Genomic DNA, 22,441 nt, shown 5'->3' with positions numbered 1-22,441 from the left:
CCTGCTGCCATTCTCTCAGATCCAGTCCGATACCTTAGTTCAGAAGAAAAATGTCGCATAAGCAGCGAGCAGAGCCTGAAACGCTGCATTCGGCAACAGCGGAGCAAAATCTACCCGCCGAATCCTGGCACCCTCAGGGACGTTGTTGTTCAGCCACCGTGGACTTTGACTTCCGGTAGCAAGCCAGAACAATTCCTCTCCTACGATAATGGTACAGAGTCTGTAATCCGACTACTTGTATTTGCCAGCACAACATGCTTGAAATTACTAGCCGAGAGCAGCACATGGTTCACGGATGGGGACTTCGATCTCGCGCCCAAGGGATACCTGCAGCTATATTTTTCGTGCAGTATATTTTCTTCCGTGTCTGTTGGATGTTCCAAGATTCGAGCAGAAGCCTCCTGCGCGGGTTAGATTCGGTTTCCAGCACAACAGTACCGCCAAAGTGAATTCGGTGGTCGCATGCCTCGCAGTGTTCTGCCACAACGCTACTTTGATGGTTCATTTGTCGGAAGTCTGCTTTGTGTTGACTCATTCTTTCCACGAAGTCTTCGTTTCCCCTACAGGTACGAGGCCGTGCAGTCCGAACAGGGAATTTTGTATATAACGTCTTGGGTCCATTCTTTAGGGTGATGGTCTTTCGGGCGTTGGTGAAGGCATCCGATGGTGCTAGTCGGATTGTGGGCTGTTAGCTCCCCTTCTTTACCGAGAATCGAGCCAGAGTCTCGCTCGCGCCTTTCGCTTATGGGATGCAAAGGCGTTTTGTAGCGAAAGCTACATAGGCCACGAACTCGCAATTTCGCGGTGCTCGCAGCCCCACCGTGGTCGTACCGCACCACTTGACCAACCGCGTGGCTGGTAGCGTGACCAGCCGTGTGAGGAACCATGTCACCAGCCATGGGGCCGCACCACTGGCAGCTGCTTCGCACCACGTGACCGATCACGTAGTCACTGGCGGGAGCCACTGAAACCCCCGGGCACTCACTGATTAGAAAAAAAATCCTGTGTCCAGGCTGAGAATCGAACCAGGTTTAATCATGAATAAAGGCGCATGTTGTGACTGCGCGCCTTTTGTATATTAACGCGGCAGCGTTAAGGAGCTCGTGTCTCTGAAAAGCCGGTGTCGTCGGCGTCGACCGTGAGCTAAAAATCCCTGCTGCTCGCCGTGAGCGAAAAATCCCTCTCTCCCCGTGAGCGAAAAAGGCCTCCTCTCCCCGTGAGCGAACAATCTCTCGTCATCCCCGTGAGAGAAAAATCACTCCTCTCCCCATGAGCGAAAAATCAGTCTTCCTCCTCCTCGCCATATACGCCACTGCCCCAACAAAATTGAAAAAGGAAATGGCGCAGTAACTGTCTCACATATATATATATAGGTGGACACCCGAACCGGTTTTGAGGAAAGTAAATGGCGTAGTAACTGTCTCACATATATCGGTGGACGCCCGACCCGCGCCGTAAGAGGTTTGACCTCTGGCTCCTTTGAAGGCCAAAATCAGCGCCTCCCGCTCGTCTCGTTAGGACGCAAGTGGAGGCGTGCGCACACGAAGGAATCACTCGGTGAGCGGCGGTCTACCCAGCGTACATCCAAACCGCGTTCACCATGAAGCTTGCTGCTTGCGAAGCTGTGGATGAAATGGTGGCGTTCGTGGCATCGGGTTTGTCAAGAACGATGTGCCGACGAACTACCACTGCAACTTGAGTCTCGTGCGTTTCGGCAAGGCACATGGCAGCCCTTCTACTTCGTTTGCCGCTCCGCGCGTTCGTTTCACGGTAGGTAGCACAACGATTTGTCTAATGGGAAAGGCGTCGCGCCGAACGGGCGATGGCGTTCCGTGGACTCCCTGGCAGTGCTGCAACGCGCTATTGCGTTCCACTCTTAAAGGCGAAGCTTAAGCGTCCTCTAATTTTAACTCTTCCGATCCAGATGTCGCCGCGCATTCACCACGTATCATCATCATCATCATCATCATCATTAGCCTGACTACACCCACTGCAGGGCAGAGACCTCTCCCATGTCTCTCCAATTAACCATCTCCTGTGCCAGCTGCGTCCACCCCATGCCTGCAAACTTCGTAATCGCATCCGCCCATCTAACCTTCTGCCGCCACCTGCTACGCTTGCCTTCTCTTGGAATCCACTCCGTTACCCTTAGGGGCCAGCGGTTATCTTGCCTTCGCAGTACATACCCTGCCGAAGCACTTTTCTTCCTCTTGATTTCGACTAGGATGTCAATAACATGCATTAGTTACCTCACCCACTCTATTTATATCCTGGCCTAACAGAGCTAGGCCATCATCAATTTTAAAGCGAAAGCTTTACTACGCCAGCAAGCGAGCGATTTTGGCTCGTCGCGCGCTTCAGCCGTACGCCGTATGCCGTGTGCCGTGGCCCAAGAACAACCTTGAGGCGCCGTTGCCTAGCAACACCGCAGCCGCGCTCCAACACATCGCGCCGCCGTCGACGCCGCTGCCTTCGCCGTTCGCTCCACCAGATGTGCTCCGCTGGTGTAGAGGAAGAGGAAGTGTCGCCTCGCGGGGAGTATATATATTTATACGCTCCGCCTCAGCGTATTCTAGTTGTTATGGAGAGCACGAAAGAGACGCAACAACGACAGAGCGAAGTAAGGAAGAGAGAACACGCTCAAGAGACGCCAGAAGAATGCGCCGCACGACTCGAGAAGCGTCGTAACGAAGATGCGGCTAGAAGTGACACGTCCCGGAGTGACTCTTACATTGCGAAAGAGACCTGTTTGAGTGCTTGAGAGCGTCGTAATGAGACGCTGTGTAGACGACGTGCCGAGGAAACGAAGCTTTCGCAATTCAACTAGGGTTAACCAGAGCTAAACCACAGCCATTTTTTTTTTTGCTTCTGGTGAGTGCTTGGGGGGAAAAAGGAGCTGTTTTTGTTCTGTCTTTTATGTTTTTGGCTAAGGCATCGGATTGATGAATTGCGGCATCCATTTTTTGCAGATCGGAAAGGACTCGGGTTTTCTCGTTTCTGTTTTCTTCATGTGAGGAACATATGGTGCGGCCTCTCTTCAATAAAGATGCAATGGCAGATGCCTTTTGGGGAATGGGATGGTTCGAGTTGAAATGGAGGTACCCTCCCGTGTGGCTAGGCTTCCTGTATACCGCAAGCCTTTGTCGTGCCTTGTGAGTAGAACGTCGAGAAAAGGCAGACTACCCTGCTGCTCACTTTCAACTGTAAATTGTATGACCGGTTAAGTTTAATATAGATGGGTTAGGAGTTTTTCTATTTGTGACGTTTTCCCCACACAAAAGCAGTCGTCTACACAACGAAGGAAAAACTTTGGCTTCGGATTGAAGGTGGTAAGCGCCCGGCTTTCAATGTCTTCCATGACTTAATTAGCCATTGTGACTGAGATCGACGTCCCCATGGCAGTTCCGGTTGTTTGCTTGAAAAATTATTCTTTATAGGTGAAATCGGTACTGCGAAGAGAGGTCAAGAAGGCGGCATACTTCATCGACGCTGAGTGATGTTCTCTCGTGCAGGGTTCTCTCGTTTTGGAGTGAGCGGTGAGCAACCGACACGGCCAGGGGCACTGGAACGCAGGTAGATAACGACACCACGTCAATATAGACCAGGCTTTCGTCTTCCTCAATCGTCAGGTCCGAGACAAGATGCACGAAATAGCCCGAATGCTTTAGACGAGTGCGTGTTCTGCCGGTGAGCGGCAGTAGTACCTTGTGAAAGTAATTGGAAAGACGTTGGAGAGGCGATAGGGTAAAGTCCACAGTTGGCCGCAGGGGGATGTAAGGTTTATGAATTTTAGGTAGCCTGTAGAAGCTTCGAGCTTAGCCATTTTTGGAGACGAGGTGGAGGTAAAGCCTTTTGAAATCAAAGTGCCGCTTGAATATATCCGCTTGAATTATGTTGAGGGTTGTTCGAATGGCTGAAGTCGGGTCCTTGGGAATCTTATCATATGCCCCACTGTTCAGCAGGGCCGAAGCTTTCTCTTCGTAGTCGCGGCGGTCCATCACCACCGTTGAGTTGCCCTTTTCTGCCTGGAGCACGACAATGGTGGGGTCGTCTCGGAGGCCCCGTAGGGTTTTCGTTCCAGTGGAGAGAGGTTACTGGGAAGTTTAGAGGGTACCTTGCCAGTGACACTAATCGCTTTCAGGCGGACTTCTTATCTAACGTGCTGTTCCAGGTGCTGGATAAGGTTCTCAACAGCAGCGGCAAGTTTTGAAAGGAGGGAGCGAATCGCATGTTGAACCCGTGCCCTTTTGCGAGGACCGAGGATTCATGCGGGGATAGTTGACGGGAGGAGAGATTCTTTATGAAGCCGGAGTTTTGGGGGTCAGGTTGTTTCTGTTGCCTGTTTTGTAAGGCAAACAGCTTGTTTTCTTGAGATGTGAGATGCTTGTTTGTAACAGTGGCGGCAGCTCTTCCGGCAAAGACGCCCACACACGGGGACAGCTTAGGCATCCTGTGTACTGGTTGGTGGCGGGTGAAGCATCGGTCCAGCTCTTTTTTGCGGAGAAAATAATGACGCTGGCGTATCCGTGCACTTAGTAGGCGTTGCTCCATTTTGGGCACCAGCCGTAGGCATTCTGGAGTGGTTACAGGTCGCTTGAGGCGAAGACTCACGGGTATCGCGTCCTTTTCCTCGCCGGTATTGTTGAAGTTGAGATGAGTCCGGAAGACAACAAGACCCTTAGTGATGTTGATGAATCGCTTTACCAGCTGCATGATCTCGATGCTGGAAAAACAACTGTTTCCACTAAACAATGAACAACCTAAGTCCGGTTCCACCCCGGATCACCGAAACCAAGAAATGCGGCACTAACACATTTTCTTCGCTCACTGCGAATAAAGAGGTACGGCGGCAGCGTCAAATGACTCGGGAGTGGTACGGTAGCAGGAAACATGGACGTAAACAGCGGATCGTGGCGGTGCTGCGGCATGAGCACACACAAAAAGAACGTCCTCACAAATGACCGACCCTTCAAAATGTCACGCGGAAAACAACTGCTTATGCTGAGCGCTCGCGTGCCACAATCAACAGTAGCAATCAACATATTAGAAATGAACTGTAATGCAGAAGCATGCTCAAAATAATAAAAATATTTTTTTTACCCTCCTTTGAATATTTTGATAAGGGAATACACCAGACTCCAGTATGAGATTACAAATATGTATTAGAGTACCTGCCACAAGGAAGTATGGCCCTGATAGGGCGCGCTAATACCATCATTTCCTAGAGAGCGCATATCCTTAATCGCGCTTACAAAGGTTACATTCTTCCTCTGATATAGGTTCTAAAAAAATGAGGTGCTACAAGCGGAAAGAGCGGGTGAACGGACAGGCGTTGGCGCTTCCGTCATTTGTTGGCAGTTAGGAGAGCCAGCGTTAAGAGAATGTTCGTTAAACTTGTTTGCAAGGGACGCACATGAAAATATTTTTTCATTGATGTAAACCACCTTCAGAATGCGTTGTTTACCGCCCTTTATGATGCTGTTAGTTGCTTCCCATTGTAATTTAGGAGTGTGTGTAACTACCGAAGATGTGTTTTCAAAATAAGTTGATTGTGCCTTCTTCAGATATGTGTTTATTTCTTGCGGATTTTTAATCTCCGAAATTGAGCCTTGTATCTTGCCTATCGAAAAATCTCAATGAATTTATATCTGTGTTCTATGAATTCCAATGTGTTTCATACTACCTAAACGTGCTATCAATGTGCCTCGTATGAACACATGTATGCTTCCTAGAGTTCATATGTGCCAAAAATTGCCTCGTATGAACTTATAGGGGCAAATCAAATATGAGCTATATGTGTCGACAGTTTTGCATCGAATGAACACATATGCTTCATACGAGTTCATACGTATCTGAAATGTGTGTCGTATGAACAGTATGTGCTGCAGACGAGATCATGCGCGTCACAAATGCCTCCGATGAACACATATGCTGCATAGTAGATCACGCGCTCAGAAAAATCGGCCTTGTATGCTCTTATTAGACATGCCGCGTACCTCAACTCACGCGCAACAGTCCTGCGCCCACAAGAGCTCCGATGTGCATCGCATCAGCTTACATGAACCTTGTGCGAAACCGATAGCCGCTCCTGACTTCCACATATATTGTCGACGCGCTCCTGAAAAGCACGGAAATGAAGCGACGAACAAGCGACCAACAATTAAGTGCCGAGCGAACACATCATAAAAAGACAGTTTGCCTGTTTCATATAATTTTCTCCTTGTTTCTCTGTCTGTACCCTGTCTCTTGCTGTAAACATCGGCTACCCAAACTGTCTGACGTTCGGCGTTTCCACTGAACTTAGATGAACGTTTAGTTGCAAGGTGAATATTTCGTCCACTGCTTTGTTTAGCCGCTTTGAAGCTAAATAGCGAATAATGGCACATATTTGCGTGGCAGACATTTCAGGATGGAGTAAACAGTACGTGCGCAGTGAGAGCACTGAAAACGAAGGTGTGGGCGCTGTGGGAATTACCATATATACAAAGATGTTCCAGTGCTTATCAAAGAACAATTCGAGATTCAGAATATCAGTGGATGTCCAGTCGGCTAGAGTTCCGCCCCTTGAGCCATACAAATAAACAGTTGAGCTCACATCCAACCGTCGATATTCAGAGTAGTGGAAAACATAGCATAAGTCTTGTCATGCAAAAATAATGCCCCTTTTCTCTGTGGCAGTCCTCGTGCATTGGTTTGTGTAGTGAGCTGTGGATCTCCAGAATTGTGGTTCGAATCGAGTTGGTGTGTGTTTTTTTGTCGCCCTTCTTCTTAGTTTTTACTTTTTTTATCCACTAACTTGTATAGCAGCTATTCCATTGTTGACTTTTAGAATTAGTGTTGAATGTTAAAATTAACTCGGATGTTGTCTAATTTGAATGTAGATTAGTTAATTAAACGTCTCTTAGCGTTTTGCATGTAAGCCGCTTTTTGTCGGTATGTCCAAAAATCTTTTACACCCATATTATAACATCACATTGAAGAGTTCTACCTGACTAGAATTGTTTGTTAGCACATAAATAATTGTGTCACAGGATATTATGGGATTTCGTTTAGTCAGGTTAGCATATTCGAGGAAGGACTGCCTGCATATAAGAATAGCATCCACTTATGCGCGAGATGTCGCCCTATAAAAAGTATAATTTCATTATGTAGCGTTGAACAATCTGTTTCCAAATAACCACAATGATTACAGTATTCCGGAGAGATTTCATATTATATACCTTTTTATATACAAAATTGCTCCACCACACCATGTGATGAGCATCGCTGTTTGGTGTATACCAGGTTTCTTGAATTCCAATACTGTCAAATCGACATTTAATGATCTCCAGGTTAGCCTCATTTTTTTCAAGCTTATTTATGAGGCTGTGCCTGTATAGAGGATGAAAGGGAAGAGATTTAGAATACCTGTTTTCATTAAGGACAGTATTTGGAGAATCGCTGGTATAATACGCCTTAAAGGTTAAAAGAACAGCAACAACAACAAAAACAGTAAGAGACAACTTAGTCAAGCAATCTTCACAAGGTTTCATTCAGATGCAATTCCTTACCGTTCTTTCCTTAGAACGAACTTCACATCTGAAGACCATCTACAGCGGCAGCTTAGATTACGTGGTCTTGACATGGCAAGCGATAACAGCTTACAGTTCTTTTGCATCAGGTTATCAACGAAAATATTGATACGAGGTGGCTAGCCAAGGAATGCGACGACCTGACATCAAATGAAAATGTGATTTAATGGCTGCGGGCCTTGCGCGGGCGCTCCGCCCCGCGTCCCTGCCCTTTCCTTCTTCGTAATATTATCCGGGTCTTCCGAGCGATCGTCCCGGTCGATTGAGTAAATTCTGAATGGTGAGGTGACGATGAGCATGGCCAGAAAGACTAGAAGGAGGTGATAGGCTGAAAGGTGAAAGGTAAAAGGCGCCGGCAGGCAATGCAAACCACCAACATTACTTTCATTCAGATGGGGCAGCTCGATTTCTTGCGTAAGATAACAAAAGTTTACGTTTCTTTTTTCGTGAAGTGTATGGCACGAAGTTTTATGTTCTGATGCCTGCTGCACGGCTGCAAGTTCTTTAGTTCTTTAGTTTACCTCACAGCATTTTGCTACGGTCTGCCCGTCACATTGGAACTCTTGCAGAGACTCTCGATCTTTCTTCGTGTCTGTTAAAAGTTTCTATGCAATACACATGCTTATCTAGTTATCAATGATTTCCTTTAGGTTCGACGTCTTCTATGTTAGTGTTAAAGTAGCCAGGCTGTTACTTGTCTCAGCAAGTTGCTTAGTTGTTTAGACAGGTCGCTGCTACATTGCACTATTACGGTAGTAGTAAGAAGGTGATTTATTGCTAAAACGCAACATCCCGCAAGCAGCAAGATGCAAGGCTGTGCTTGGGGTGCCGAAGGGACACGTGGAGGATGTCGCTGTTCAAAAATAGTCAGGAGAGCGCCTAGATTTTTCCCAGGTTACTTTTGCTAAGAGCAGAGTGGTGTCTGGCTACACCCGTCGCCACTCGTCGCGAGGTGGAACGGCTCGGATGCACATAGCGTGAACTTTACCACGCGCAGGCTGTCCTGTCAAGGTCAATTCTTAAGATTATTGAGGCAATAAATGCTTTTGTTGCTTGTAGTGATGAAAAAAGCTCCGGGCTGCAGGCTGTTAGGTTGACAGCTCGTCTCGTTGTTGACCGGAGTGTAAGCGTCACGCGTTCGGCTATGCCGGCGCTTTTTTTATTGTGCTCTTGAGGTTGCTTGCGTTCCCTTTTTTACGTAACGGCCATCGCAGAAGGAATCGAGGCATTTAGAATAGATTGTAAGGACGGTATTTGGCGGCAAGACTGTAGAATTTTTGCGCGCCGGAAATTGGTGTTTGTTTATTTATACATTTATCCACAAAATACGCCTGCCGAAGGCCAACCAGAGTTGGCAGTATTGCAAGAAGAACCAAGAAGATAACAGTTGCCAGTACGTCAAACCCTTCATAAACAATCTGCACGCTCAAGAACAATATGCAGGTAGTAAATTAAGGAGCAAGAAAGGTCAATACAAATAAGCCGTTGTTCGAGAATAAAAGATAAAAAAGGTTAAAAAAGAGAAAACGGAATGCGCAGAGAGTCAAGTGCCAAGAAAAACATTTACGTGGAAAAGCCCAGTTTCAAAACAACCAAAGCTAGAGAAATTAATGGCCAAATAATAAAAATACCCGCCCAGGAAAAAATGAAAGAGAAAACAAGGGTAATCTTGCTCAGGTGAGAAAAAAACGCGCTGTTCGAATTCGGCAACGTCACGCATGGCAAAGACATGAGCTGGCAACTATTCCACTGAGCGATAGTGCGGGCAAAGAGATATGTTTTAAAGATGTTCGTGCGCACGAAGTATAGAGTAAGGCTGTGGTCATTAATGTGCCTAGTATGTCGGGTTAACCATGGCCGCAGGTAGTCGCCGGAGCTCAAATTGAAGTGTTGATGATATATTGAGGAAAGAAATGTTATCGTGGAGAGTACTCTACTTTTTTTCAAGGGTGGAATATTTTTTGCTGCCAAGAGATAGGACGGTGAAGTATGCCTCTGCTAATTGTTGAAAATGATGCAGATTACTTGTTCTTGTACTATCTCCTGGGAATCTTCATCTTTTTTTTCGACAATGGATCCCGTGATTCACTCGCATATTCAAGTTTAGTTCTGATTTATGTGTTATAAGCTTAAGGTGTCATGGTTTTTGGGTCAGATTTCAATTTGTGGCGGAGAAAGCCATGTTTGTTTCGAAGCGGCAGCGCATATTGTTTCAATGTGACTAATTCCGCTGGGATGCTCATTTAAATTTACGCTTAGGCACTTGTATTACCAACCAGCAATAATTTCTCGCGGTTCAGACTATAGATAAATATTAACGTTTCTTTTTTTCTTCGTTTTCGTGTCCCGCAGAGGAAAAGTTTTATTTAAAGCAGACAGCTGGGCTAGTTGGTGATCTTTAGATTCAATGCACATGGTAACTGCGCTAGAGACACGGACAAAGATAGAAGGACACCACGAACGCTATAGCGTTCGTGGTCTCCTTCTATCTTTGTCCGTGTCTCTAGCGCAGTTACCATGTGCATTGAAAAGTTTTATGAGCTGTGATTTCCAACACCCGTTCCAGGCACCACTCTGAAACTGCATTAAAACTTGTTTCCACGCATTCTTGATCACTGTGACTAGATATTGGATTGAAGAGAACGCAGTGATCTGCGAATAACCAAACATTTATAACAATACTGTCACTTTCATTGATTATGTAATTCATGAACATGAGGAAAAGAACACGACCAAGGACAATGCCTTGGGGCACACCCGAGGATATCAGCAGATTGCGTGAGGTGAAGCTCTTTACTTCAAATAACTGTTGTCGATTTGAAAGATATTAACTTGTCCAGTTGATGAAGTTATAATAAATACCGATGCTTTGGAGCCTAAATAAGAGTTTGCAGAGACAAACGGGGTTGAAGGCCTTCCTAAAATCTAAGAAACTGGGTCTACTTGACATCTGGTGATCAAGGAAATTTGTGAATAGCACTCATGGTTTACGAGATCAATAAAGGCAAAGTAGCAGAGAAGACGACATCATGACACATGCGCGTGCTCGCAACTGAACATTTGTTCGGGTAAAAACAGCAATATGTGCACTAAAAATGCGACGATACAAAGAAAACAGGAAACTAAAATTCAGTGACGCCACACCAGGTTTTCTATTAGGAAACGGTTTGCCGCACTTCAAGAAGAGACATCAAGCAAAGCAGTGAACGCCGGCACCAAAACATCAGCTTGGGTCGCATTCTCGTCTTCTCTGAGTATTCGTCTTTTCTGCACTCGTTAACTAGGAATACGCGCCAACTAGCCAAGCTTCTCACATTAGCGTCCTGAATAGTACTCACGAGCTGTGTGGTGGTTGGGAAGCGAATACTGAAGCCGTGTTGGAACCAGAGAAAGGATTTTTTTTCCTCATGATACGATATGATGTGTTCTGATATGATGTGTTCAATAATTTGCCTGGATAGGTCTACAGTTCTCCACATTCAGATGGTAACTTTTTTTATACAGATGAGCACTAGAGCCACAGGTGAGTCGTTTAAAACACATTCAGTAAATGACAATAAATAATGGGTAAATATTAGTTAGCGGTTCTGCATGGCGGTATAGAAACGCGTTATGTATGTTGTCCGTCAGACTGAACATTTAATTTTAGCTAGCAAACAAAAACATCTTCATAATTAATAAAATCTGCTATGTCAGAGGACGCCGTATCATAAAATACACCAGGAAGCGCAGAGTAACAGAGAGATTCTAAATAGGAGTTGATAAGGTCGGCCATTTTGGATGCGTCGTCAACAACATACGCATTCATTGATATCTTTCTTAAATCAATACTTGAATAATTTAGGCAGCGTTAAATTTATTAGGGTTACTTTTTAAGAACTACACAATTGGATACCTAAATTGTTTGGCCTTAGCAACAGACAATTTAGATACAAAATCTTTCTAGGGTTTGTTAGCGTTGGGGGCTATTTAGCGCGTTAGTTTTCCAATGAATGTGTATGTTCTCCCTAGGTGACTATGGCTTGTTTTTGCTGGCCGTGATGCGATGGTTAGGAGCAAGACTGTCAGTGCACTAATGAATGGTCGATTTCAACATGCTCCAAGTTAAGTTTGTGGTTGTGCGGAGGTTATAGCAAAAGGACTAAAGACAGTCAAGAATAGACTGGTGATCAGCCTTTGAATATTTCTTCACTGATCTGTCGAGTTGTTCGTTGTGGGTTTGGGCATTTCGGAGAGAAAAACACATATGAACGCTCTTGTGATCAAAAATGCCGTCATCAATGGTCCCAAAAGAGCGAGTACTGCCATAGAGCAAGTACTGCCATGAATCTGGTGAATTCAGTGGAACTCTGAGTTTAATCACACATAAATATAATGTCGTGAAGAGGATTAGAAATGTTCATAGGCAGAACTGGGATCACACAAATCAACAGCAGGATGACTAAAATCACCAGCCAAAATGAGTGTACCATTGCTACCTGAAAATAAGCAATCGTATAATTTCAACAAAATATCAGGCTAGAAGATGGAGGCCTGTAGAGAGTATATGCCGTGAACAAGTGGCCCCACCAGTTGAGCTTAACAAGCAAGCCTTCGTGTTCATCTAGCTGATTGAAAAGAAGTCCACTTAAGAGTTATTTTAGAATGACAGCCTCGCCACCGCCTCGGGAAGGACGGTCACGGATAAATATGTGATAACTCGGAGGAACAAGAACTCACTTGCAAATGCCACTGTCACTATATGTTTCACTAATCACAGCTATGTGAGGATCATAAACTAGAAGGAGGCATTCGAGCTTATCGGTTTTATGCTGAAGGTTCGGTGCGTTAAAGTATTCTACTCTTAGCTCATTTGGTGCGATGCCTTACCATGAACAATGTCAGTCAGTGCGCGTGTCGTCTTGCAGTAATTGCCACACGATCGTTCTTTCCGTCATCCCATATAAACAACCTATAGTAAATTTTAGTTTGACGTGAATAAAAAACGCAGGCTTCATAATATCTCTACTGGGCTTCGCACTTTCCACAGTAATACTCAATTTACCTCAGTGTTTGTATAAATGAAAATGCAAAGTCATTAAATAGTACTTGGATTACTTTTGGAAACTAATTATTATATATCTCAGAATATGCTAAAATTCGCTTAGATATATTTTCTGCGAAGTTACACCCTTGAGGCGAAGTTTGGTGTCTTAGCTTTTGTACGATATGATGCGACTGAGTATACGGACATGCGCGAAAGTTACTGCTGCTATCTTCATCTCAAAACCAAATTTTCATCGCGTAGCCCTCGTGCGCTTCTTCCGCTTTGCATTCATCGAATCCTGGCCCCAACGGCCCTGATAGAACCTGGGTCTTCCGCGTCAGCAGCCCAACTATGTAACCACAAATATATCCTGCGGTGCCGCACAGAGAATTTTCAGGTTGGATATTATAGAATCTTGAGACAGACGAGTCGCAGTGGAAGGCTGCGGCCGCCGCGTTAAGTATGTTGCCGTGAAAGGACTGCGTAAAAGGACAGCAGCGGCGAAACAACAGAAACAATGACACCAAGCAGACAGACAGGCTGTGTGGAAAACTTGAAAATATTGTTGGTCACCTGGAGCCTTTTAACATGCTCTGATATTGCAAAGCAGATAGCCGCCTTTCGACTTTCAGCTGTACCCAAGCGCCGATGCCGCTGCCTACAAGTTTTCGATCGTCTTTCTGGTCGTAGAAATACCGCTGCAAATTATAAAAGGCCTAATTGCATCTCGCGCTCTTTTCCTTAACAGCTCACTGTAGCACAATGTTCTGCCGTGGGGAGCTTATTGTTGTCGTGCATAAACACACAAAATCAAAATCTGTCGACTGCCCACTGCAGCAGTTGCTGTTTTAAAATCGACTAACAAGTGTCGAGTGTCGTCATTTAGTGCCACAGTTCCGGCAATACGTGTTGCAATACACTTTGCTTGTTCCTGCAGTATGTTTTCGTATGGAGCGCGTCTGTGCTGTAGGTGTGTAGCAGGACGTTCAATGTCCGGAGTTTTACCAGTATTCTTTTTCGGCATACAGCAGGAAATAAGACAATTCTGGCCTGCGATTATTACCCGAATACGCAACTCCTAATCTAATGAGTGGGGTAGTCCAATTGAGAAAATTTGACCTTTGATGGGTGTTAAATCTTTTGTATAATCTAAAGTGTCACTATAACAATCAATTTGTCCGTAGATTACCCTACAGCAGTCTTGGAATTTTTTTTCTTGCCGCTTTTGCTATAGTCAAAACCGATTCCCTTTGCTTTTCTAAGGAAGTCTTAAATTTTCGTTTCGATCGTTGGAAACACTGTAAAAAAAAGGTTTTGCTACATATCAGAGTAATAGACCATTGAGACGTGCATTGTATATCAATATCTTGAAATTGCCGAATTTCCAAAATTATTCTTTGAGCATGTTCAGCATGTGAAAAACGAAGAGGTTTCGTATGATAGGCGGCAACGCCGCCATAAAATCATGGATAGCTGCACAGCACACGCAGCAGAGGTACCTGGCTATTTGCAATACTGGCCTTGCCCGGCATGCGCGTCATCTTGGCCTTAAGGGACGTGACTCACTGCAGCAACGCATCGGTGGTACGGGCCCACTGCTCGCCGCCACATTAAAGCTGACGCTCAATTATACAAAACAAATATACTTTACCCAATACTTCTGTCAGTAGGTGCCGCTGCCTCACACAGCTGAAGCTTCAGTACTTGCCCTGGTCTCTCCCACGGAATGACTGACAACACTGCTTTCGTCGCTAACCCGTCCGGCAAGAGATGGCAGGCTGTCAGAAATTTTGAGAGCTCCACTTGTTAGGAGCACTTGAGAAGCTACCGATACTGTCAGATAAATTGATACCGCCTCACTCTCGAACATGCCGCCGTTATCGTTGGTGCCCTTAACGCCGGTACATGGACACTTCATTTTGGTGTAGGAGCACGTACTCATCTAAGGAGTGCCGCAAGACACGAAAACTTCTTGAACGACGCTGACCTCACAGATAAGATTGCAGAAGAGTGGACAAGAAATCCCAAGTTACTTAGGAGGCTTGTAATTTCTCTTGGAATGAAGCCGTTAACTGTATTTCCGGAAGCAAAACCCAGCCACCGTTCCTTGGAAATATCTAGAGCTAATGCAACCGCATTCATGCCCAGAATGACATTACCAACGATTTTTCTTTGATAATTGGATCGGCAGCACCCATATCGTACACTGTCGGTTGAGCGTTCTCTTTTCTCGACCTAAGTTTAGCTTCTAGAGGCACAGCTTTGTTCAAGCACTCTTTGGCATTATTTTACTGCGCCAGTTTCGGACAGCCTCCTACAACGTTGTAGTCGGAGATGTTGTTGTAAAGCCGAATTGCTCCTTACTTTTTTCCTTCAGCATTGAACTTCGGTGCTTTCGGTCTCAAAATTGAAAAACGTAAGATTTTTTAACGTAGTTAAACTGAATTGACTTGCGAAAGCATGTGCTTAGCCTGATTGGCTCATGGTTTCGTTTGCTGGGCCATCGGCTCACCTATCGACGATATTAGATACAGGTTAAGCTCTCGAGCAGGGGTCAGCAAGGCTGATCTCTTCGCGCCACCGCGGTTTCGAATTCCCGTAGCAGAAATAAATATTGCAGCGACTGGGGTTCGAACCCTCGGTGGCGCGAATGTATCAGCCTCGCTGGCCACTAATATCGTCGCCAGGAGTGCCGACGACCCAGCAAACAAAACCATGAGTCAGTCATGCTAAACGCATGTTTTTCTTGTCTACTCAGTGTAACCACGTTAAAAATAAGCCATTTTTCTTCCTTGAAGCGAAAAGCACCGAAAATCAACGCTGAAGGAAAAAAAAAGAGGAGCAATTCGGCTTCACGGCAACGTCTCTGAATACGACGTTGCAGGAGCCATTTCGACACTGACCCAGTGAAAAAGTGCCGAATATTGCTTGAGGCTTACAGATGTCAGCAAATTTGTGCCCCCAGACGCTAGACTTGGCACGAGAAAAGAGAACGCTCAATCGAGAGTGTACTATTTTTGTCCGCAGCTCCAGCTATTAAGGATAAAATCGTGAGTAATGTTATTGTACGTATGGATACGGTTGCATTAGCTCTAGCTATTTCCAAGGAACGTTGTTGACTGGGTTATGCTCCTCGAAGTACAGTCAACGGCTTCTTTTCAGGTGAAAATACAAGATTGCTAAGTAACTTGACATTTCTTGTCCACTCATGTGCAAATCTTATCGGTGGCGTCGATGTCGTTTAAGAAAATTTCGTCTCTTGCCGCACTGCCTAGCAGCACTCCAAGAAATCCGGGTTCTTACATCGAAATGAAGTGCCCGTGCACCGGCGTTAAGGGCAAAGAAGATAACAGCTTCCAGGTCGAGAACGTAGCAGTGTCAGCAGTGTCGGTAGCTTCTACTGCTCTCCTAACAAGTGCAGGTGCTCAAAATTTCCGACTGTCTTCTATATCTTGCCGACCAGGTCAGTGACGAAAGCTGTGTTGTCAGTCATTCCGTGTGAGAGACCAGAGCAAGTACTGAAGCTCTAGCTGTCCGAGGCAGTTGCACCTACTGACTGAAGGATTGGGTAAAGTATATTTGTGTTTTATACCTTAGCACCCGCTTTGTAACACCGCCGGGAGCAATGGCTCTCGACCACTGATATGTTGCTGCGGCGAATCACGTATCTAGCGTCCAAGATGAGGCGAATGTGGGACAAAGCCAGTATTTTACACTTTTGGGTACCAACGTTGCGTATGCTGTGCAGCTAACCGTGATGTTGAGTCCCCGTTGCCACCTATCGTACTAAAACTCTTCGTGTGTCAAGTGCAAGCATGGCGCCTGGTTCGTTTGTTGACTTCAGAAACCGCATTCGCCACGCCGTGCGCGGTCGGTATCACACTTTACAACGGCCGCGGCATGCAGAAAGCTGCGAGATAATGCTGGAATTCATTACGTACATTTACCGCCTTGCCGTGCACGTCTCAATGGAGTATTCAAGGGACACTGAGGAGAAATTTAAGTTGGCTTGTATCGATAGAATAGCAGCTTCTGATCACAAAAACGCCACTCTTACTGAAAATAAAGTTCTTGTAATGTAGAAAATAGCAAGAACCAAAATACAGGTATCGCCGCCACAGGCCAATCTGCAAGTACAAGCGTGATGACTTCCTTGGACAAGAGGCGCCACCTTGGATGAATTTTCCTTACTTCATGAAATTTCACGAAACTCTGAGGCTGGCAAAGGAAGGTTTCGCACCGCTCCGCTAGCCGCGGAAATCCCGGAGTCTGCGTTTACGACACGTTTCACGTCACTCCGTTCTGGGGTGTCATAAGGGCTGCCGTGGCGTCATAAACGTAACCTGAGTTTGAATCAGAGCGGAGAGAAAAAGTTTTCAAATTCGAATCCCAATTTCTTTGAAATAAATGCATCTCTCGCGCCAGGACAAGCGGCAACAAAGCCATGAAATGCCGAACTATCAGATTTTGCTAAAAAAAAAGATAGAGTTCTCCTCAGTGTCCTTTAAGTGGTTCGTCCCGACACGGGCAAAGATATTGCAAATTATATCCCGGATTCCAGTACCAAGGCAAATTACTTTAGCGCCGTGGCTTTCGGTATGACTGAAAATATTGAACTGCGTCATAAAATAAAAGCTTTCTCTCAAGGAGGAAGTGTTCAAGAAAATATGGACATCTTTGCAATTTTTATATCACATAAGCTGTGATGGACGCCGAATGCTGGAGCAGCCAACCTTAATGTCAGGCGTCCCAACTAAGTCTTCCTCATGAATAACTGTTCAATTCTTCTACATGCGTGTATCAAAATGTTGTGCAATTTCATTAGAAGTTTTCAATATGAATACACGTAGCACAATATCGGAGAGAGCAGTGTCCTGCAGTGGACGGAGTTTGGCCCATTATGATAATCTTATTCCCAGCTGCTGGTACAATTCGGGCACCGATCCTTTCATAACTTAATAATCGTAAAACAAATATTGAATAGACTTATATTAGAATGGAGTCGCGTGTATACGGTGTATTTGTGTGAAAATTTGTTAAAGGCGAACACGAAGAGATGGGCTTCGTTTGCGACATTCTGCCTTTGTTGATTTCTTCAGGTATAGAAATTTTGGCCTTCATACTACAGAGAGCTGTAACAGTAGTCTTTCTGTTATGTTGGCCTAATTGCGCATGTGCAAGCACTCCATGACTGCTAGAACGCACCGCACTGAGGGCGTTGCGGTAGCATTGGAGGTAGAGCTGTAAAAAGCAATGCTTTCGCGCAATATCCCGTGCTTAGTGATACTAAAACGTCAGCAATTATTTTTTCACATTAAATCTTATCTTACATATTTTTTTCATTTCCTATTATTACTATTCCGCTTCACTTTCCTTTTACTTTCTGCGATACTGCGCTTCCTGAAGAGACTGAAGAGATTTTCTGATGATGGCCAAAGAAAGGCCTTGCTCTACACATCTTCATCCTTGACGAAAGAAGAAGGCGCCGACCAAAAGAAAAGATGGGATGACGTTTCGGCTCCCCCACGGGAGCCTTGTTCACGTCATCCCATCTTTTCTTTTCGTCGGCGCCTTCTTCTTTCGTCATGTACCATCCCGACCAGACGGGTTTCCGTCAGACTCTAGACTTCAAGCATATTCGCCAGACGTATGGCGAACCCAGCTCATTGTGAACAAGGCTCCCGTGGGGGAGCCGAAACGTCATCCCATCTTTTCTTTTGGTCGGCGCCTTCTTCTTTCGTCATGTACCATCCCGACCAGACGGGTTTCCGTCAGACTCTATTTATTATTTATTTATTTATTTATTTATTTACAATACCCCTAAGGGCCCTCGTGCGAGGGTATTACATAGGGGGGGGGGGGGCGATACAAGCATAAAAATATGGCACAGGCATTAGAAACAAAATACACGTAATAATTAATTAAAACTAGTAATGTACACAAATAACAACAACAAACAACGCAGAAGAAAATACTCAGTAAATGCACATAATACAACAAAAATACCAAATCTGTTAGTCCATGGTTTGTTTTAACGAATGCTTCATCTTCTTCCTTACGAGGTTCTTATTAACCAAACCGCATCAGGTTGTTGCCGAGAAGGAAACTACCTCAAAACACCAGGGTACAAATCAAGATCCAGCCAGTCCAGAGTTGGATAGGCAAAAGACAAAGACAAAGGCAGTCGAAAAAAGAAGACTTAAAAACCTATCCAAGCGCTGGAACAATGGCGGGATAGACTGTACGTAGATGCAGCAATGTCCGTGAAAGGGATAGGCATAATATCGATGACAACGCCCGAAGGTTCTCCCATTAAGAGCGGAATAATGAATCAGAGCGCAGAATGAAACGGACGCGCAACAGGCAGCTGCAGCTCATGGCATCCATTGGAACCGAAATGCAGCAGTGCTGTCCGTCGCCCAAACAGCTGTGCGGAATTTCATTAGAGGTCGTGTAACCGAATTCTGCTGGAACATACTAAGAGAACCAGAACAGAACAATGTGTTGGAATTCTGGACCCCTGGGCACGAAAACACGCGCAGAAACTAGGCGTCTGACTCTGAGGCTGGAGCCACATTTTCCAAGCAGTGAGTACCCAGCCGTCATTCCCTCCTGACAAATCATCAAACTCGAGAACGAGAGAGACAGACAGGAAAACTTTGATGAAAAAATAGAGAATAAAGCCGGCGTTAAAAATTTCTCGCATGTTACTCTGCGTGGGGAAGGGAACTTGGGAGATAAAGGTGGGAGGATACCGGTGCTGGAAAGGTAAAATAAATCAATTCGAAAAAGAAGAAGATAAAATTCGCCATTAAATGCGTACTAAGGTGCAACAGTGAGTAACGATGTTACGTATGAAATAATGAAGTGCATAGTCCGAAAAATCAGCTAGCAAAGTTCGCTAAATGCTATATGGTGAACAGAAGAGTTTTTCTCATATCTAGCAAGAATTCCAATACAAGAGAAGAATACGTATATAGGAGAGTACAAACTAACTCTCTTCCCTGTCCAGTCAATTCTAATAAATGGCACCCCGACGTACATGATCCGGGCTCCCCTTATGCAGAGAACCGGTCTCAATGTTTCCCATGACGTTGATTTGCCGAACAAACTTCACATCAGAAGAAACATTTGACACAACCTATGAGCGGTGAAAGTCCCTGTGCAGGGTCCCTGTGCAGAGAGGATCCCGTCTCACGATGAATTAGGCGTAAAGGGGACAACTCGTGCTTCAGGCCATCGGGTGCACGGAGTGAGAACAACAAACTTTTAAGCTCTGAATAAAAGTCTTCCTCCTCCTTCATTCGTGTCTTCCTGGCCAAAGTGTTCTGGTGCTCTCCTTTCAAGAGAAAGGAAGATATTTGCAAACCAAAGGCGATGATGGCGAGGCGGAATGTCACGCTGTAGGCAAGCACGTCCGAATTTCTAAATACGTCTTTTCTTTACTGCGCATTGAATTAGTCTTTTCATTCTCCTTATGAAATATAGCTATCAGGTGCATGAGGCTTGCAGCAAATTTGTTGGTAAAATACAGAACTGAAAGCCTGAACTGAACGCAACATTTGAGCAGTGTTATATCTCTAGTGCGATAGCTGCTTCTTCAGCCAAGAAGAAAATATCACAAGAAGGAAATATCCTCTTCCTCACAAAACACTGAGTAAATATGAAGAGCACATAATCAGGCGACTACAAACTTATACTTTGCCCAATCCTTACCAAATCAGTAAATGGTACCCAGACACCTACGATTTGTCCTGGCCCTTCTGTGGAGCAGTTGGCACGCTCTTTCACGCAGTTTGGGAATGTCAAGAAAACCCAGACTTGGGCAGCAATCCCGATCCGACTTATGAGCGCTGGGAGGCAACCCTTCATAGCCACAGCCCCCTCGACCAGAAATCGCTGGATGAGAGGGGCCGGATTACGATGGCGACCAATGGGTTCTCGTACTGAACCTAGCCGATTATATGCACTGAATAAATGTTTTTCCTGCTCCTCCTCCTTGAGCAGTGTGTACCCATTGATTATGGCTCTTTTTGGCATTAGGGTAGATACATATATTATTAGGTTACGAAAAGATTACAAAGCCACTGTTTAGACATGCAAAAGAAAGGCAACGAACAATTGTGATTGTGAGTTGAATGAATGTTGTGATTAGAGCTAGTGACCACACTTCGTAAAAAAAGCTGATGGAAGATTCTCTGGATGTTAACCTAGTGTTTTGTTAATATTAGAAAACAAATGTGACCAAAAACTTTCCAAGGCTTCCTGATTTCATTGGCTTTCTGCCGCAGAAGACAATGCTCAGTAGGAGCGGAGCTCTCGCGAGTTGAGAATGCCCATAAATATGTACACTTTTAACGGACAGCTGAACGGGATGTTGCATGAGCGTACGTTAAAAATCGGCGCATTTTGTCCATACCAGTGAGTTTACTAGCTTACAGTCTCTGATAAAATTAGTATTGGTGCAAACCGCGGCGCGTAGTGGCCAACGTTTTACTTCTGTCTTGGAGTCCATCCTAGGACAAAGCGAGAATTTTATTATTGGCTGCCAAATTTCTTTCCAAGCATGCACGATTCTTAGCTCGCCATGGCGCTAAATATAAAAAGAAAACTAACAAAACTAAACATTTTGCTGCCAGAGATTTGCGGATACATTCGTTCTTCCGGCAAGCAACTCGGTGACGAATGCAACACGGCGTGGATGCTTTTCAAACGGCGCAGGACGCCATTTTAAAGCATTGTGTTTGTTTTTTAAGGCTACAAGTGTCATCCATGGTAGCGCATTAAAGAAATAGCTTATTAATTTGGAGTTTAGAGGCAGCAGGATTGAAGCACAGCAAGTGGCATGTGCGGAGAGCCTTAAAGCTACGCAAGCGTATTGTAGAGGTATATTGCCTTTCGGCGCCGATGCCTAGCGCCCGTAATTAAGGCGATGGATTCTACATGAATTGACATGTGAAGTTATGTCCCATGTCCGCAGTGTACAAAGATAGACTGCAAAGAAAGAGTTTATACATGTGTTTGCTAGGGTAAACAAACTTGGCCCACTCGTGCTTGCGTCATCGTGTTATTACATCAGTGAGGTCTTTGCTATAATGTCATTATCGATTGCGTACGCAGTTACGACATTCGCATCTGTCAAGAGCAGGGATGGGATACTTGAGGGTGATTTTTGTGTTGGAAAGAAGTGCAGTTAACTTATTTTTAAAAATAAATCCTCTCTTGACCTATAGTAAATTTCGAGAAAGCAACCAATCCGTATGAGAAAATTCGCTATATCTATTTGTCGAGCGCTTTTTTGCAACTGCTTGTGCTGCAAAGGCACAAAATGAAAATAATTTAACTGCAGTGAAAATATCAATCTTAGGAAAATGATCAGAGTTATTTTTGTTTTTAATACCAGAAAAAATATTAGTTAAAACGCATCTCGCAATCCTTTATTTTACATAATGAAGCGCAGCCTTTCAGCGTGTTCAGGTGGGAATTTGGTTTTTGAGGGCGATGAGTATCCTTCAACCGGAAATGGTATGAAGATGCGTTTGTGAACTGAGGGTTCTTGGCGATCTCTAATGGCTTCTAACATGCTTATATGGAAGCAAGATATTTTATATTGCATTTCAAGGATTCTCTAGCAACCTCTTTGAAATGCTGAAGTGTCACCAACCTCAACCCTTCTGAATTGCCTCGATGGAAGGCTAGAAGTCACCGGTGGAGCTTTTGCGGTCACTCCGTTAAGAATATTTGGGAAATTAGCGAATTTAAGAAGACTGCAGACAACACAGAGCAATATCGATAGGACGTAGTAATATCCGCACCCCGTTACCGACTCGCAGGTAAAGGGTTC

At 44.9% G+C, this 22,441-nt stretch overlaps 2 protein-coding genes across 2 annotated transcripts in view; one reads left to right on the top strand and one right to left on the bottom strand.

Annotated features, from left to right (window-relative positions):
* Nucleotides 1-14,357, bottom strand: part of LOC144105646 (acetylcholinesterase-like) — an 87,454-nt gene extending 73,097 nt beyond the window's left edge. The window contains exon 1 of the mRNA XM_077638759.1: nt 14,249-14,357. The gene's annotated coding sequence lies outside the window, so the exon portion shown is untranslated. The remainder of the gene's footprint in view (nt 1-14,248) is intronic.
* A 1,691-nt stretch (nt 14,358-16,048) lies between these two features.
* LOC144105648 (acetylcholinesterase-like) overlaps nt 16,049-22,441 on the top strand; it is a 45,256-nt gene continuing 38,863 nt past the window's right edge. Inside the window, exon 1 of the mRNA XM_077638760.1 lies at nt 16,049-16,165. The gene's annotated coding sequence lies outside the window, so the exon portion shown is untranslated. The remainder of the gene's footprint in view (nt 16,166-22,441) is intronic.

The sequence above is a fragment of the Amblyomma americanum genome, chromosome 9 (genome assembly GCF_052857255.1).
Source record: "Amblyomma americanum isolate KBUSLIRL-KWMA chromosome 9, ASM5285725v1, whole genome shotgun sequence".
NCBI lineage: Eukaryota > Metazoa > Arthropoda > Arachnida > Ixodida > Ixodidae > Amblyomma > Amblyomma americanum.
The sequence above is the reverse complement of the archived record's forward strand: the minus strand, read 5'-3'. Positions and strand labels throughout refer to the sequence as shown.